This window comes from Cryptomeria japonica, chromosome 9, assembly GCF_030272615.1.
Source record: "Cryptomeria japonica chromosome 9, Sugi_1.0, whole genome shotgun sequence".
In the NCBI taxonomy this organism is placed as follows: domain Eukaryota; kingdom Viridiplantae; phylum Streptophyta; class Pinopsida; order Cupressales; family Cupressaceae; genus Cryptomeria; species Cryptomeria japonica.
The window spans coordinates 735,909,286-735,928,027 of record NC_081413.1 but is presented as its reverse complement, the minus strand read 5'-3'; the positions used below and the strand labels follow the sequence as shown (position 1 = coordinate 735,928,027).

Here is an 18,742-nt window from a genome sequence, read left to right as displayed (position 1 = left end):
ATGACATCAATCTGATAGCATCATGTGAAAGTAGACGAAAAAATACGCACTTTCAAAAAAAAGGGCACCTAAAAAGGAGGTCGGATGACCCCAAACGAAGCCTCTGAAGTTGCAAAAACTGGGATTACTCAGGGACAGTCACCAAAAACTGCATTTTCTGAAAAATCCGTGCATCAAAATCAAAAAATTCTTTCACCACTGCGGAGAGCACGAAATTCTAGCCCATTTCAAAAAAAATTGCACCCAAAAAGGAGCAAAAATGAGCAAGTTATGGCCATTTGAAGTTGAACTGCAAAATCAAAAATGCAAATGAGAGGGGGTCAAAAAATTTCCAAACCCTGCTGATGTGACGCTGACGTCAGCAATTCACTGGATTAAATTTGACGGCCGTATGACCGTCACCAAAACTTCGCCTGTCTGGCTGACTGGGCATCCGTACCGTACGGACAGATAACGTGGCAGGCTGATTGGGTATTCCGTACTGTACGGAATGATGACGTGGCAGTCTGACGTGGCTGCTGATGTGGCAGTCCGTACTGTCTACGTGGCGTACGGTATGTCCGACGTGTCTTTGTCCACGTGGCGGATGAGCTGTCTCTGGGAACCTACGTGTCCGGGTGACGTGGCACCTGCTCGGACGGGCTGCGTGGAGCGGAGGAGTAGCCGAGGCCGGTGAGCGGCGCCGAAGGCCACGCTGGAGGAGATGGGGGCGCCGGCGAGCGGAGCAGGGGAAGCTGCGGGAGGCTGCGGCTCGGAGCGGCGCGGGTGACGAAGTCTGCAGAGCGGCCGGGGAGATTCGCCGACAGTGGCGTTGAGCGGGAGGTGCCGGGGGGCGCAGCCAGCGCGTTCAGAGTCGAGGACGAGCTGAAGCCGGCACTGGCGGTGCTGTGAGCTGTTGTTGCCGGAGCCCGGGAGGTGGATGCCGGGCGGAGACCGAGGCACAGCGCGGGGCGGACTTCGGCACGGAGGACGTGCGGTGGCGGCGAGCGAGGTACAGTCTGCGGCACGGTACGGGCGGTACACTGCAAAAAAAAACTGCACACAAGTACGGTACAGCCGACACGGGGGGGGGTCTGCGGACCCCCCAAAAATATTTTGATTTTTTTTGCTTTGCTTTTCAAATTTTTTTTTCAATTTTTTTGAATTTTTTTTGATTTTCGATTTTTCAAAACATTTGCAGAAAATTTTTTTTTTTGAAAAATATATATAAAATATTCGAAAAATCCGTACGATAAGCAAAATTGGGGAAAAAATTTTTCCTCACCAAAATAGGCCAACTTTATAACCAAAATTCATGGAAATGGCCTTCCGGACGCAATGGCGAGGTCGGATCTAGTCTAGGACGCCTCCAAATGATGATGCTCCTCAGATCTGCCTCTTGACGTCACAATAATGCCTCTTCAAGACGAATCAATGAGACTCCAATAGCTCTGATACCATGTTGGATTTTGCCAAGATCAAGAAGTCATTGAAATGTACAAGATAGAGACATAATATGGGACAAGAATAAACTGTATTCTCATCAATAGAAAATGATCAATAAATGTTGTTACATACAATGTAGGTGAGCCTGCTTATATAGGCAAGGCTAGGGATATGTATGAGCACACAAGTATGACATGTGGCTCAATAAGAAACAAGGGTAGGTAGGAAATAGGTGTGGGTAGGTAGGAGAAATAATATAATATTCCACATGAGGTGGATCACCCACCGAAGGTGGAATTATCACTCCACAATAAGTGGATATGATAGTGTAATAACAAGATCAACACCATAAGAGGTGGAATTTCTCCTACACACACTATCCCAATGTGGTACAAACACCCAAGTGTCTCATATCCAAACTACTATGAAATGCATTATCCTAAGTAAACTTAAGTGTAATAATATCCATGATGAATAATTATTTACACCAACAAATCTATCGAAGAAGAAGACCCACGAAAATGGAAGAGCGATGAATATAAAGAATCAAATAGCAAGTGAAGAGACTCCACGATGGAAGAGGAAAAGTCACCGACAGCCAAAGACATCGTCACCGACAACCACATAGACATCTTCACCGGCAGACACCAAAGCGATCATAAAAGAAGAATATCGAAAGGAAAAACGGAAGCCAATCAAACGATTCAAGATAGAAAAAGATAACTGAAGCCACGAGATAAATAAGGGACGTTGCATCTTGAATCTCTATCGCAGCTATAACTTCAACATTAAGCACTTGTTGAGTGACAACTCTATGGACCAGCTAGGACTCAAACCTAGGACCTTCCATTTGCTGCTAAAGTGCTCTACCAAGTGAGCTACTGGACACTCTTTGACCAGCCCAGCGTTGGTCCTAGCGTGGCTTATTTCCAACACCCACCCAAGCCACGAGTGCTTGGGGCTCTTAGCTTAGCTCTAATACCACATGTTAAGCTACAACTCATATGGACCAACTACGAGCTAAACCCAGGACCTTCCACTTCCTGCTAGAGTGCTCTACCAACTAAGCTACTAGCCCCTCTTTGGTCGGCCCATCATCAGTTTGGGTGTGCCTTATTTCCAACAAATTAGACATAATGCATGTTTATAGAAAAGCAAAACTCTAATCTTAACTTCTAAGCATATTCCATAAATTCTTATAAATAGATGTAAGAATATGCTATGTAGTACGCATACAAACAAAAAATGAATTAAATGCATGCTACCGACTGGCTCTAAAAGGTTAGTCCTGCTGTGTCTACCAATAATTCATCACAATAACCCAAGTTCAGATGCAGTAAGCAGGCTCTCCATAATAAGAAATTTTTAGTTGTACTTGCACTCTCCAATCTATAAAATTGATTTGCAATCCCACTTAAAAAAAGAGCAATTAGCTATAAAATTACATAGATGTGTGCTAGTAGAAAGAATGAGATTGTATTTCCTATGTGAGGTAAATGTTGACTTGGTGGTCAGCACCTCCTTCAAGGTTCGCAACATGGCTTAACCGCCTCCCGTGGATCTGGGTAAGTCTGGTGTTTGTGACGTTTGTTGACAGCTCGAGCTTTTGGTGCAACAGCAAACATACCAACAATTGGTATCAGAGCCTTGGGTCACGGGTTCGAATCCCGAGAGGCCTCCTTCATTCCGTCAGTGCGGAACCCTCAATCGGTGATGAGGGGGAGATTGTTGACTTGGTGGTCAGCACCTCCTTCGGGGTTCGCGGCATGGCCTAAACACCTCCCGTGGATCTGGGTAAGTTTGGTGTTTGTGACGTTCGTTGAAAGCTCGAGCCTTTGGCGCAACGGCAAACATACCAACAATTAAATCTTGGCATAAATCTGCTTCTGCTGGATCAACTTAAACAAGTGCTCTCTTGGATGTTGGTTATTAATCAACAGGAACTACTGAATCGATCATAGGTTTCTTCGGAATCTGTGTCGAGCGGCTAGGTAAAGGAGAACAGGACCAGGGGAACCACAAATGATGTTATTAGGTGCTACTTCTCCATTCTTACTGTTCGAACCATTGATGAAAGCAATTAGTCTGAGAGGATTCTCTTAAAATTATTCACTGTTGCTGAGCTACCGATGGGGAACAACTTTAGGAGAAATGTCATGCTTAATTAAAATGTTAATGATGACAGGGTTAAGCATGTTTATTAAAAGCCATTGCTAGCAATTGATGATCCATACAGATTCTCCAAATGCAACTTCAGTGGTGGTGCTGCCTCAAACATCATGGTCTGAAGCACTTCAGAATATTCTTCTGAGGTTCACGATATCTCTAAGACCATCAAACCATCTTGACCAGATGCCACACACACTTTTCCAATGGCACAAGACAATCTGCACAGATTAAAATCAAAAAAGCACACAGCATATGTTATAGTCTTCATCATTGTCTCTATTACATTCCAAACACCTACAAACCAAACCACTGAGGTCCACTCACACAACACATGGTAGCAGCAAGTGCAAATAATGTTGCAGACTTCATCCCAAAAAAGGCCTGGTTTTACCATTATACTTCACGATCAATGTTATCTAAAGTTCTAAGTTCTAAACCATCAAAAGGTGATGAATTGTGTGGAAAAAAAAAACTGTTTCAACCTTCAACTTCCATAACAGGTCCTTGGCCTTCACATCTTTGTAACATTAAATTTCATAGCATCAGCATAGTCATAGCTTAAAGGTAGCTAGTAAATGATAAAATGACATGCATCTCCCTTGAAAGTATGCCATGTTCAAAATGCATAGACTAACAAAAGATGTTGTTTTAGTTCTAAAACCTCTCTTATGCATCTTATCAAATTAATGTATCTCTTTGATCAATTATTAAGAAGTTAATATTGCTTCCAAAAATCATAACATGTCTAGATGCTTACAATCTAAGCGTTCTCCCCTGAGGTTTTCCCGGGATCCAGATGAAATGAACTCCTATACATTCATGTTACTAATAAACAAGATAGATTACCATATAAGATTGAATAAAAAGTTGATGCATTATGGGTGACCTTTGCTGGAAAATCTTTGCAAACTGAATCAATTAAAGCCAACGCATGGAATAGATAAGAGAACGGTCATGCTTGCTAATCTTAAAAGTACATAGATTGGTCTCTACTAGATTGCCTTTTATTGTAGCTTAAATTTACACACATCTGGAATTAGTCAATTTTAAATAACACAATTTATTTCCCAATTGATGCTCACTCTAAAATTAATGCAAAGAACTGCATATATCTTTATTAGTATTCACAGGATAATACTGGTATGATAGAAGACCAGAATATGAAACAAAGCACGATGTATAAATAAGAGAGCTATCCATAACTTGTGTACAGTTTAAATTATGCAACATAAAGTAAGGAAAATAATGAAAAGGAAATTTTGCATTAAAGATGCTATAATGAAGAGCACATAACTAATGAAGAAATAATGACCTAGAAACTTTCCAAGGAATAGATGATATAACTCATCAAAAATGGGTTAATATGTTTGACCTTAACCACAAATTGTGTGAAAAGAATTATATTAATGTCCACAAACATTAGATGGTAATGAAGGAAATGAGAAGAGACGCAATGCCCCACAAGTAGTTTTCAAAAGAAAATTGAAGTGCTTGCAATTTCAAAAATATTTTTGGAGAGAAACAGGATATCAAGCTTTGCTTGGAAGACATCATCAAACAAATTCATGATGCTGGCCTCATGGATGTCTTGTTGCATAAAGAAAACCTACTGCTGGCCCATCAAGAGGAGATTCAAATATACAAACAAATCTTCTTGAAATAAAAACCTACAGAGATATGACTCCTCAATGGGGACTAAAATTTCAAATATTTCCATCACTTCATAGTCATAAGAAGACAATCTAATGGAATTTCAAGGATCTTCAATTCATAATAGACTTAGACTATCAGAGCCAGATGCTATAAGAAATGAAGCAGTTTCCCTTTTTCAGTCTTGTCTCATCCAATGGAGATGACTGTTGCAGAGCCCAACACATGATCTTATGGAACATCCCTTGTCCCACCTCAATTAATAGGGAACTTTGTAAAATTCCTTACTAGGATTGACTGCGAATAGATGTATTTGCCCAGATTACACAGAAAATGTAGCATTTAACTTAATCGGTTGCCTATGGATTTAATAATATAATACATGTAATTCCAAATTAGCTTTCAGGTTTATTGATAACATAGCATTTATTGGCAGTCATTATTCAACATACAGTAGAGTATTTCACGATGCACCTGTTAATCTGCAGAGGTTGTTTGTGCCCATTCCCGTGACTGCCGGCTATCTGGGAAGTCTTCATGCATTCATTGTGAAACATAACAGCAGATGACCCTCCGTAAACAAATGCATTAAGGACTCTCTTCCACGGCGTATGTTTGACGTGTTGAATCTGGTCCCATCTCCCTTGCGGCACCCGCTACGCATCCTCCGATAAACACAATAGCAAATGGTCCTCCGTTAATGAATGCAATAAGATTTTAGTTCCTCGGGATATGTTTTACCCACCTCCCTCACGACACCCGCTACGCCTGTTCTCGTTCTTCGTAACTGCAGGAACACGACCTAGTCACACCCGTTATCGGGTTTACTAGTTCACGCGTTGCGGAAAGGAGCCAGCATAACACGACCACACCCGATATCGAGTTTCCTGAAAAATGAATGAAACTGCATGCCGTTTCTGAACACGCGGGAAGGGATGAAGTTCGCACGCCGTCTGTATACAAGGAAATGATGAAGTCTGCGTAACCCTCCACCAAGCTTCCAATAGATGTCCCCTAGCTTGTATTGCGAACAGTACCCACACCAAAAGTTCACTCTTCAGGGATTCATCATTCCACAGTTCCAATAGGCCAGTAAAGGCTGGCGAAAGGACTATTTAACTGGTATTGACAATACACAGATAGTCAATTTCTCTTCCAAGCTTTGTATTTTATAAAATCCGATATCCTTCCCTCCTTGACAAATCCTTATTTAAAAGACAAAAATTCCCATAGGAAAACCAACTCCCGCGGGGATTAAAAATCAAATAATAGTTTAGGCAACATAATTAAGCAACTAATATTTAATTTTTAATCTTTATTGAAAAATCAACTATTGAACTCTTGTTATAATATATTAGTCATCATTTGAACTAATATAAAATAAGAAAAGTTCATTAATACCACCAAATGGTATTAATTTGATGGGGACATCACAGTCTCCCCTGCCTCGTGTTGCTTGCCCTCAAGCAACTCCAAAACACTTTCATTTTCCCAGGTGGCATCATCCTGAGGCAGATTTTTCCATTTGATGAGATATTCCCTGATAGTTCTGTTCCGCAGTTGCCTGTCCCGTGTGTCCAAAATTACTTCTGGAATCATTTCGAGCTTTCCTTCATCATTCAAAGGAGATAAATCTTCGGAAACTGACACCTGCTGCCCCAAAGCTTTCTTGAGACAAGATACATGAAATACATTGTGTATCTTGCTATCCACTGGTAAATCAAGTTCATAGGCTACTGCACCAACCTTTCGAACTACTTAATATGGACCATAAAACCGAGGTTTTAATTTTTCAGACCCACTACATTTGAAAGAAGATTGCCAATAAGGTTGCAACCTGAGAAATACCAAATCTCCCACTTCGAAATGGCGTTCAACTCGTTTTTTATCTGCATAGAGTTTCTGTTGATTCTGAGCACATTGCAAATTCTCCTTAAGAGCTGACAAAATGTCTTGGTTTTCTTGAAGCCAATCACGAGATTTAGGTACATTGCTTTGCTCAAAAGCGAGGTCAAGAAAAGAGAGTACATCATAGCCATATAATGCTTTGAAAGGAGACATACCAATAGACATATGAAAGGTAGTATTACAGCAATATCCACCCAAATATAACCATCGAACCCAAGCCTTCTAATGACCGGATACATAGTTACGAAGGTAACCCTCGATCCATTTGTTCACTATTTCGGTATTTCCGTTTGTCCATCGGTTTGCGGATGATAGCTGGTACTATGATTCAACTCTGTACCTGTCAATCTAAAAAGCTCCCCCCAAAATATACTCAAAAATCTGCTATCCCTATCACTGATTAGTCTTTGGTAAACCATGTAAACGAAAAATCTCTCTGAAGAATAACTCTGCAATCTGAACTGCTGCAAATTCTGTAGTGATAGAAAAGAAGTGTGCAAATTTAGTTAATCTGTCAACCACAACAAAAATACAATCTTTACCTTGGGATCTCGGTAAACCTATGATAAAATCCATTGATATACTTTCCCATTTCTGATCCGGTATAGGTAGTGGTTGTAATAAACCTGCAAGATAAGTTTGCTCTGCTTTATTTTGCTGGCAAGTGGTGCATTCCTTGATATAGCGTAGAACATCGTTTTTTAATCCTTTCCAAGTGAACCTTTCTCTTGTCTGTCGATACGTTTTGAAGTATCCAGGATGCCCTGCTAGAGGAATATCATGCATAGCTTGGAGGATTTTTGCTTTCAACTTCGAACCTGGAATTAAATAAATCTTGTCCTTGTAATAGATAACATTATTAACAACTTTATAATTGTCATCTTGTATATTACCATCTAGCAAATCACATGCAAAAGAATCCTTTGAATATTCAACTAGCAGCAAAGATTTCCAATCAGCTGTTACTATAGAGAACACATTGATTTCAGGCCTTCTAGATAGAGCGTCTGCAACAACATTATTTTTACCCTTTACATATTCAATCTCAAAATCATAAGCTTGGATCTTACAGATACATTTCAGTTGCCTGTCATTTAAATCTTTTTGTCCCAAGAAATATCTCAGACTGTTATGGTCAGTTTTCACCACAAATCTGCTACCAACCAAATATTGTCTTAATTTTGTCAATTGCCAACATTTCTTTATCATAGATAGAATACAATTTCTCAAGCTTATTAAGTTTCCTACTTTCATAAACTATAGGATGTTTGTTTTGCATTAAAACTGCCCCTATTCCATCACCAGAAGCATGACATTCCAACACAAAAGGCTGATTAAAATCTGGAAGAGCAAGTACTGGGCAAGAACTCATTACCTCTTTAAGTTTCTCAAATACCTGTTGAGCTTCCTCAGTCCATCGGAAAGCCCCTTTTTTGGTAAGATCTGTCAAGGGTGCCCCAAGCTATGAAAAACCTCTGACAAACCTCCTGTAATAACTACATAAACCAAAGAATCCTCTTAATTCTATAAGATTTCGTGGCGGTGGCCAATCCAAAATGGCTTTTATCTTTTCTTGATGAACCTGTACCCCTGTTGCACTGATCATATGCCCTAAACAAAATTTCAATAATTCCAAATTCACATTTAGAAGCCTTTGCATATAGTGATTGAGATTCCATAATACCAAGAACTATGTCAATATGTTCAAATGCTCTTCCCAAATTTTGCTATAAATCAATATATCATCAAAGAACACTAGCAAAAATTTCCTTAACTATTTGTTAAAGATATGATTCATACAAGACTGAAATGTTGCCGGAGCATTTGTTAGACCAAAAGGCATAACCAAGAATTCATAATGACCATAATGACAGCGAAAAGTAGTTTTTTGAATGTCTTGTTCTCTTAACTTAATTTGATGATACCCTGATCTCAAATCAATTTTAGAAAAATAAACAACACCATGCAATTCATCTAACAATTCATCAATTCGGGGGATTGGATACCTGTTTTTTAATGTTTTCTTGTTAAGAGCTCTGTAATCAATACACATACGAAGAGTTCCATCCATTTTTTTTTACCAACACTATAGATGATGCAAAAGGACTAGAACTAGGTCTGATATGCTCCATATCCAATAATTCCTTAATTGCCTTTTCTATTTCATCCCTAAATGTTTTAGGGTGTCTATAAGGAGTAGTGATAACTGGTTTAGCACCTTCTTCTAATTCAATAGTATGTTCAAATCCTCTATCAGGTGGGACTCCTAGAGGAATATCACTAAAAACCAAATGGTGTGAATCTAATACTTTTCACAAATCATCTTGATAAGATTTAGATTCAAACCCTGATACCTTGTTAGAGATTAAACATTGTGCTGACCATGCCACATCTCTATGTCTGAAAATAGCCTCCATTCTTTTAGCACTAACGATCCTGGGACCACTGTTAGACATACCACGAAGGACTACCTTCTTATCATCGATTTTAAAAGAAAATTCCAATCTTTTAAAACTTTGTATATATTCATCTAATGTTTCCGTCCACTGTATACCCAAGACAACATTAGTGTCAGCCAAATCAATCACATAAAAATCATCAATAACAGTGTAATTGCCAAGAGTAATATTCAATTTAGGGACTTTATGAGTACTAGATAAATTAGTTCCATCTGCTACCCTAACATCAAATCCCTCATGTTTTTCAGTCTGCAAACCACGTCTTTCCACAAGTGCTGCATCTATAAAATTATGAGTAGAACCACTATCAAGCATAACAATCACACGCTGTCCATTCAAAACTCCTCTAACTCTGAAAATATTATAATGTGGAGTTCCTGTCATAGATGCTATTACGCCTTCTCCTTGTTTAGTACCTGTTTCTAACTCTGTGTTCTGTGATGCTTGTTAGGATCAACATTCTCTTCATCCTCACTGTTAGACATAACCTCAATATAATGAATTTTCCCCTTCCCTAAACATCTATGTCTAGGTTGCCATGCTTCTCTACAACTGAAACATAGTTTTTTCCTTCTAAGTTCTTCCCTTTCTTTTTTATCTAACCTGTTTTTAGGGAAATTATCTTTATTGAAAGGTTGTTTGTCTTTTTCTGGTTTAGGTGGTGGTCCGTTATTAAAAAAAATTCCTTTTGAAGATGGTTCTAATTCTCTTGCTCTTTTGACAGTTGTTTGTAATGTAAGAGGGTTTAAGGACTTAACCCAGCCTTTGAGGGAATTAGACAATCCATCTATAAATATTACAATCTTATGTCTTTCTGAAATTTCGGTAACTAAAACTGCCAATTTTTCAAATTCAGAAATATATTGTTCAACAGTTCTAGTTTGCTTAAGCTGAGTCAAATCTTTAAGATGTAATTCAGGATCTTTAGAATCAAACCTGTCAATAAGTTTCTCAGTGAACTCAACATAAGTACTTATCAAATTATGACCCAAGGTTACTTGCCCATGATGCCACCATTCATGTGCTACACCTTCAAGATGTAATGCAACATATTTAATTGCCTCATCTTCCAACATAGGATTTAATTGGAAGTATGTATCTAATTTTTGCACCCATGCCCGAGCAATTGTTTTACCTATTACATCAAAATAAGGAATGGACATTTTCCCAATTTTCCTTTGCAATTCACTGTTGTTTCCTCGCTGTCCTCTTGGCCTATGTTTCATTCGGACATCTAAATATTCTCTAAATGTCATTGTTAATCTGAATTCTTCTCCAGAACCTAACCAATCCTGATGTATTTCTTCCTGTATTTCTCTTATCGTAGGTTCATTTTCAAGCGGCTGGTTTCTAGCAGCAAATGTAGGTATAAAAGGTCTAGTTGTTCCTGTTCTTTCTAGCTGATTATTGACGGACTGTTCATCTCTACCCCCATTGTTTCCCCCATTATTTTGATGTTGATTATTCTGTCTTCCATTATTTTGGTGCTGGTTTATATTATTAGCCATAAATTGGGTCATCGAGTTGGACATTCTGTTAACATTATCTTGCATATCTTGCTGACTTCTGATTAATGCAGCCAATAGGTCCCTATTGTTATCCTGTTCTCCCATTTTGGGTTCAAAAATAAATTCCTCGTCAGTTTCGGTGTGGCTATCCTCAATTTCAAACGAAATAGATGAACTACTTTGTGCTGAAGGAGAGTTGTGAAATCTGTTTTGTCGGGCCCTAGTACTTCGGAAATTATAATTTCCCTGGTGCATACTCAAATGTGCATTAAATTTTCAAGAATTTTCAATCACCCTACAAGCTGGCAGGATTCAAGAGCTCTGATACCACTATAAAATTCCTTACTAGGATTGACTGCGAATAGATGTATTTGCCCAGATTACACAGAAAATGTAGCATTTAACTTAGCCGGTCATAATACATGTAATTCCAAATTAGCTTTCAATAACATAGCATTTATTGACAGTCATTATTCAACATACAGTAGAGTATTTCACGATGCACCTGTTAATCTGCAGAGGCTGTTTGTGCCCATTCCCGTGACTACCGGCTATCTGGGAAGTCTTCATGCATTCACTATGAAACATAATAGCAGATGACCCTCCGTAAACAAATGCATTAAGGACTATGTTCCACAGCATATGTTTAACGTGTTGAATCTGGTCCCATCTCCCTTGCGGCACCCACTACGCATCCTCTGCGAAACGCAATAGCAGATGGTCCTTCGTTAATGAATGCAATAAGATTTTAGTTCCTCGGGATATGTATTACCCGCCTCCCTCACGGCACCCGCTACGCCTGTTCTCGTTCTTCGTAACTGCAGGAACACGACCTGGTCAAACCCGTTATCAGGTTTACTAGTTCACGCGTTGCGGAAAGGAGCCGGCATAACACGACCACACCCGATATCGGGTTTCCTGAAAATGAATGAAACTGCGTGTCGTTTCTGAACACGCGGGAAGGGATGAAGTTCGCACGCCGTCTATATACAAGGAAATGATGAAGTCTGCATAACCCTCCACCAAGCTTCCGATAGATGTCCCCTAGCTTGTATTGCGAACAGTACCCACGCCAAAAGTTCACTCTTCAGGGATTCATCATTCCACAGTTCCAATAGGCCAGTTAAGGCTAGTGAAAGGACTATTTAACTGGTATTGACAATACACGGATAGTCAATTTCTCTTCCAAGCTTTGTATTTTATAAAATTCGATATCCTTCCCTCCTTGCCAAATCCTTTGTCATGTCCCCTCTTTAGTTTGTCTAGTAGAGACATGTGAGTTAGCCTATTATGGGGTCTCGTAGGCTGGCAGTGGTGGATAGAGACTCATGCAGGGTATTCAGTATCCGGAGTTGGCATTTCAGACAGTTTGAGGGCCATTAGGAGCAGTTCCTTGATTTTAGGGAGATTCCCTATTTTTTAGGAGGTTGTGGCAGTTCCCATATTGGAGGTTCCACGGGACCATGTCATTGTTTCAGTTTCAAGGAGTTTGGGTGTGTTTCCTAGTTTCTAGGAGCATCCCTAGATTTTAGGGATGGGACTGCCAGTTAGCTCAGCTTTTCCGGCATCGGTCACAGATAGGTGACAAAGTTATATTCATGATTGTTTGGTCATTTTGGGCTATTATTGGATATCTGGAGATATTTTAATATATTTAAATATTTCCTAAGTTAGTGTTTAAATAAATTAAAATAAGGCTATGTATTTAGTCATTTCGGAGTAATAAGGGGTTTCAGGCTTCATCTGGGTTGATATGCCTATGTGTTATAGCTCGTTGGAAAGGTCTTGAAGTTTGCTACATGATTCTCACCTTCCGGAGTCTTTTTGGATGCCTGAAGCTATTTATTTGCAATTTAGTGTTATTTTTCTATAGTTGACGCCATAATTAGAAAATAACACTCTTTTCATAATGCGCCAACTTTACTCCCTTTTAGGGTTTGGCTTGGAAAGGAAAGGAGATATAAGGAGATGAAGACCAAATTGTTCATTATCTTTTAACACAATCAAACTTATTTTGCGAATTAGCTCTGAGTGGGCGATTCTTCATCTGGGACGCAAACCCCAAGATCTGGACTGGCTGGGACGTAGCCCTCAACAGTTATTGGCATTGGATTCTTCAGGCAGAGTGCATTGTTGATAGAGATTGAGTACGCCATTCTTCATTATGGATTCAGGTTGCAAAGTAAGGGTTTCAGCATGGTAGATTGATTCTTCAGCTTGGGCGTGATCCTTGCAGCCTTAGGGCCGCCATTTGCAGCAGGTACATCCCACGTGAAATGTAAGGAATGCATGTATTCAGCCTTAGAGGTATTCTTGATTCATGATCACTATTCACCTTTCAGTTTGTCATCATTGTTGGATGTAAGTTCCTTGGATCTGCATTGGAATTATTATTTGGTTTTACAAATAAGAAATCTGTCTGGTACAGTTTGTAGCAATTCTGAATTTGGCTATATGTTCTTATTTATTTTCAGTCTCCTTTCATGTTTACTGTTCATTATTCATTACTTGTTTGAAAACTATCAAAAAACACAAAAAGAAACAAACCTTCTGCAACTTCTATTTATTCTCTAAAACCATCAAAGGAATCACAGGAAGATATAGTTTATTAATTTAAAAAATATAGCAGATCAGCAAGGGGATCCATCAGGGATCTTTCATCCTTATTTGAAAGACAAAAATTACCGTAGGAAAACCAACTCCCGCAGGGATTAAAAATCAAATAATAGTTTAGGCAACATAATTAAGCAACTAATATTTAATTTTTTATCTTTATTGAAAAATCAACTATTGAACTCTTGTTATAATATATTAGTCATCATTTGAACTAATATAAAATAAGAAAAGTTCATTAATACCACCAAATGGTATTAATTTGGTGGGGACATCACAAACTTCTCTAGCAGTTCTGAAATGACAAACAAACTGTGATCATTTATCTAGAAGATCTTGGCTCATGAAATCTAAGATGCAGCGAATGAAGCTAGGAAATCCAAAAAATCCTCAAACAAGTGAACTGCACTTTCTTAGATCTTATTCCCAAAAAGCCAGATGTCTGAAAGCAAATTCAGGCCCACTTTGCTCTGCAATACTCTATAAGATCATTTCTAAGGCTGTAGTCAAAAGATTAGAAAAATCCTCCCCATCACAAAATTATGCACTAACTCAAAAGCTCCAGCACCAAAGATATGATCACTGAACTCAATATCAGTAAGGCAGAGGATGAGGTACATTGGAATTTCCTGTATAACATCCTCTTGAAATTTGTTTTTTCACCCTTGTGTGAATGAATCTGAAATTAAGCAGCCTTTGCCTGATTTGAGATATGCTGGAGGACTGGTGAACCGCTAGAAGCATAATCGTGCATACCAACACTACAATTTTTGACTCCTCTTTCTGGAAGTTAGGAGGACTAGTGATGGATAAGCTTTTATTTGTAAAAATAGTGAAAAAGTGTGAAAATTTGAATTTATCTTCCTGGTCCTAAGGTTTGCCGGCTTCTTGTCAAGGTGCCGTTTCAGGCGTGAAGTGACCTACTCATGTGGAACCGGCTAATGCACAGAATGACAAATTAAAGAGGCGCCAGATCCCTCAAACAGAAGGTTGAGGCTCCAAAGTTGCATACACTGCCTTTATGGCTTCTGATGATAAGAAAAGAATTAAAGTGGACAATGAAAATAAACTTATTTTATCCAGTTCTATTCTTTGCCATGTTTCGAGCCATCTTACAAGCCACAAATCAATTCCGCCCACAACCTAACTTGCATCCTACTCTCACCTCCAACACCCACCTCTCTCTCCAAACATTTATCTCTATTTTCTTGTTTCTGGTGAGTTGAGTGATTTTGCAAATATCAAGTGAAGTGTCCTTCCTAGGCAATAGTAATTCTGAAAAAAACATGGAAAATGCTGAGCCACCCCTCCCCAAACTGCCAACCTGCATCTCCACACCTTACTTTTAGTGCTGAATATGACTTTAGTGATAGAGTGTTCTTGCTGTTTATTAATAATTCTGAAAGAAATTTGGAAGATGGTGCGCTGCCTGTGAAATTGAGGAATTTCTAACCTGGAAGAAGATTTAACACTTTAAATTGCCAGATCAAAGAACCCTTTGAAACCAAGAATCTCCAAGAGAACATGTTGCTCGATTTGGGTGACTCTATCAAGGCAAAGGAGATAAAAATTCAGACCCTTGAAACCAGTCATGGAGCTGAAGACCTGGGCAGTCAATCCATCCCCAGCATTCTCTGATGGCACTTAGTGCATAAGTAAGGTATTAAGGAGGATATGCAGGTGAAAACTGTAAATGGCAAGCCTCTCACACTTGGACATACACCTAAGTTCCTAACCAGTACAAATTTGGCACTGCAGGGAACCCTGGTAATAACTGGCCTACTACCTTATCTTGGGATGCTAAACGAAAATGTTGGATAGGAAAAGTTTCTCACAGATTGATACAATGGAAAAGCTAGTGACACCCTGTTGGACCAGCATCATGATCTGATTGACAGAATTTTTGTTTTGTTGCCTAGGAATCTGCCAGTTGGCAGAAGTGATCGGTTGGATTTAGCCTTTCCTAGTTATAATCATAGGCATAGATCAGATATAGTATCTGCTGCTTTCAAACTGTTATAAGTGATCTATATTTCCTGTTTTATAGCTTTAAATTTTTTATGTAGAGATTTAGCATACCATCTGGTATCTGGCTTTATCTGGTTATGAGATTTGCAACAAAAACCTGTGTCTGGAATTCATCCAGATCCAGCAATTAAAATGACTGTTTCATGATATAAATTTGAGGAATAATTTTTTGCCCTTTCATTGTTATTATCATTAAGATCCTTTATCACATTATCTTATTATTTACATTTAAAAAATATTATTCATTGTATCATTAATCTGTCTTTTCCCTAATAAAACTTCATCATATTTTTACTTTCCCCATTTTGCGATTATATTTGTCATCTCTGAATCCATAGATAAAAGTATGATAGTAGGAAGGTCACAAATAATAATTTACCAAATGGAAACCTAATGATCAGCAGCCTTAATTAGAAAGCTAGTTTTGATAGAAACCATTGCAAATTTAATAATGTTTTTAGCATTGCACTTAGTTACAAAAATGAAACAAACATAAAGCTAATTGTTATTTTATGGACTCCATAAATCCTTCCACCTTCTATCAAGGCAAGCCAGAGTATTAGGGTTTCTATAGTTAGAAGTTTCCATGGTCACATTATATAAGAAGATAAACAGTAATGAATTTTACAAAAATTAAATTTATAAAATAAATAAATCTCAACGGTTTGATTTTGTATGTGTTTTCTAGAAATCTGCAATTTGTAATTTCTTGCAACAATGACTTGTACCTTGTATGGCTAAGATTATACAGTTTGATAAGCATTTACCCTGAGTTACCAGGTTCGGCCCCCTAGACCCCTGGGACTGGTCCGGTCCGGTCCTGGTTCAGGGTTCTTGTCTGGTTCGCCTGTGGTCTGAACAGGGTTCGTGATTCACAGGCCTGGTTCAGACCAGGTCGAACCCAGGGGTCTGACAGACCAAAAATGGTTTTTTTAATTTGCAAAATTTAATTTATTTTTAATTCCACCACATAAAAAATTAAAATATAACCCTAAAAGTGAGTTTTAAAACATTAACTCGGTTCATTTCAAACAAGCAACATGACTACAAGCAAGGGGAAACGAAGATGTGGGATATAGAACCAGAACATACTGATTTGAATGCTTTCACTTCTCAGCTTGTTGCATTCGATGACTTAGATAGCGAGCAAACTTAAAGTGCAAGTGCAAGTGTAAGTGGCATTGGCATTGGCATTGATTCATCTAATGTCAATGTCAATGATGAGGAGGAGAATGAGGATGATGAATTAGAGAATCCATTTGATGATCAAACTTTAAATTGTTGAAAGTTGAAACAATGATACTTGAATATTTTATCATTTTGATATTAAACTTGATGTATATGATGCTGTTATCGTATGATCATGATGCTATGATTACAAATTTACAAGTTTATGTTGGTTTTGTTGTTTATATGATGCTATGTGGCATGCTAATCTCAATTCATGCTTATAGGCTGCATATATATACATACATATACATATACATACATATATATATATATATATATACATACATACATATATGTATATATAAATATATATATGTATATGTATGTATATATATGTATGTATATATATATGTATTTCTGTACTAATGAACCCAAACGAGCCCAAACCCCTTTTCAAAATTTTGCCGTACTGGCATACCGGTTCTTCGAACCTGAACCGGTGCCCGAACCCGAACCGGCAAGCTAGCATTTACCTACATGTATAAGGAGGTTTAATTACAGGATACAACCTAGAACTCCATCACGGGTCCTTCAAGCCAAACAGAATCTATAACTAGCATCAATTTGAAGTAAGAGAGTGGAACCTGTTAATTAAATAGAACATAAGTTCCTTGCAAGCACTGCCAGGTTTAGGCAACCACATCTTAATATGAACAGAACTTGTAGACTAACACATTTCTCAATGATGAAGGATTAATTGCAGAAACATTACTAATTTAGTAATTACTCCTGCTTGTAATGTGACATTATACACATATTTCCACATTCCAGATCTATATAATAGTTTGAAATTCATAAATGCTCAAGAAAATAAACAGACTAATATCTGATAAAAATAGTGAGTTCTTCATTTGGCTGCAAATGATGAGTTCTTCTGTCTTTGGCTTAGTTGGGCACAAGTATTGTCTGATTTGAGTCATTTGACCCAAAGTGAAAAAAATGAAACAAAAATTCCCACCAATAGTACCTTTTAATCGTACAGTTTTCTTCCATATATTATTTTGCATAGCACCTGTAAACTTTAAAATCATGAGTATAGAACCAACCGTAATGCAGCCTGCCATTACTTTTAGTGATGTTCTAGCAATAATAAAATTATCTACATATTCTGGTGTGAATAAAATCCATCTTGGAATAGCTTTTCTGACATAAATTGTTCTGAATGGGAACACTAGTACCTACTGCCATGCAACTACTAAGCATGTTTGTAATCCAGCCTACCACCAGGCATTCTACTAATTTTCTATTGCAACAAGTTTGTCATACACGTGTGTTTGTGTATATTTCCTTTTTTATGTATCTATACATAAATGTACATACACTCCCTGTACTTTCCTTGGTCAGATTAGATGCATTTAATTTGCACAGCCAGCCATGCAGGGACTAACTCTTTTTTTTCCTATTTTCTACCACTTCTAAATGCCATATGGTTCTATATATTAGAAGGCTACAATAAGAACGGCATGGAATGATAGAAAAAATGAAAGAAAGTGACATTTGGAATTTGTAAAAAGTCATAACACAAGCATTAAATAAACCCAGAAACATTTATGTCACATACAACTATAAATTTTACTCACATGATTAAAAATCTAAGTTAATGCTAATAAAACCAATGATCAAAAGGGCAGTCCAGCAGAATGCAAAACAATTAAAAGTATCGTTGCAGTTTCAAAATTAAAAAAGCGTGACAAAATCAGTTTCAAAAAAATGTCTTAGAAACAATATAGGTTGATGGATAGAAAACAACTG

At 38.0% G+C, this 18,742-nt stretch overlaps 1 protein-coding gene across 2 annotated transcripts in view; it reads right to left on the bottom strand.

Moving 5' to 3' along the window:
- LOC131038648 (uncharacterized) overlaps positions 1–18,742 on the bottom strand; it is an 88,871-nt gene that overhangs the window by 55,010 nt on the left and 15,119 nt on the right. The window lies entirely within an intron of this gene.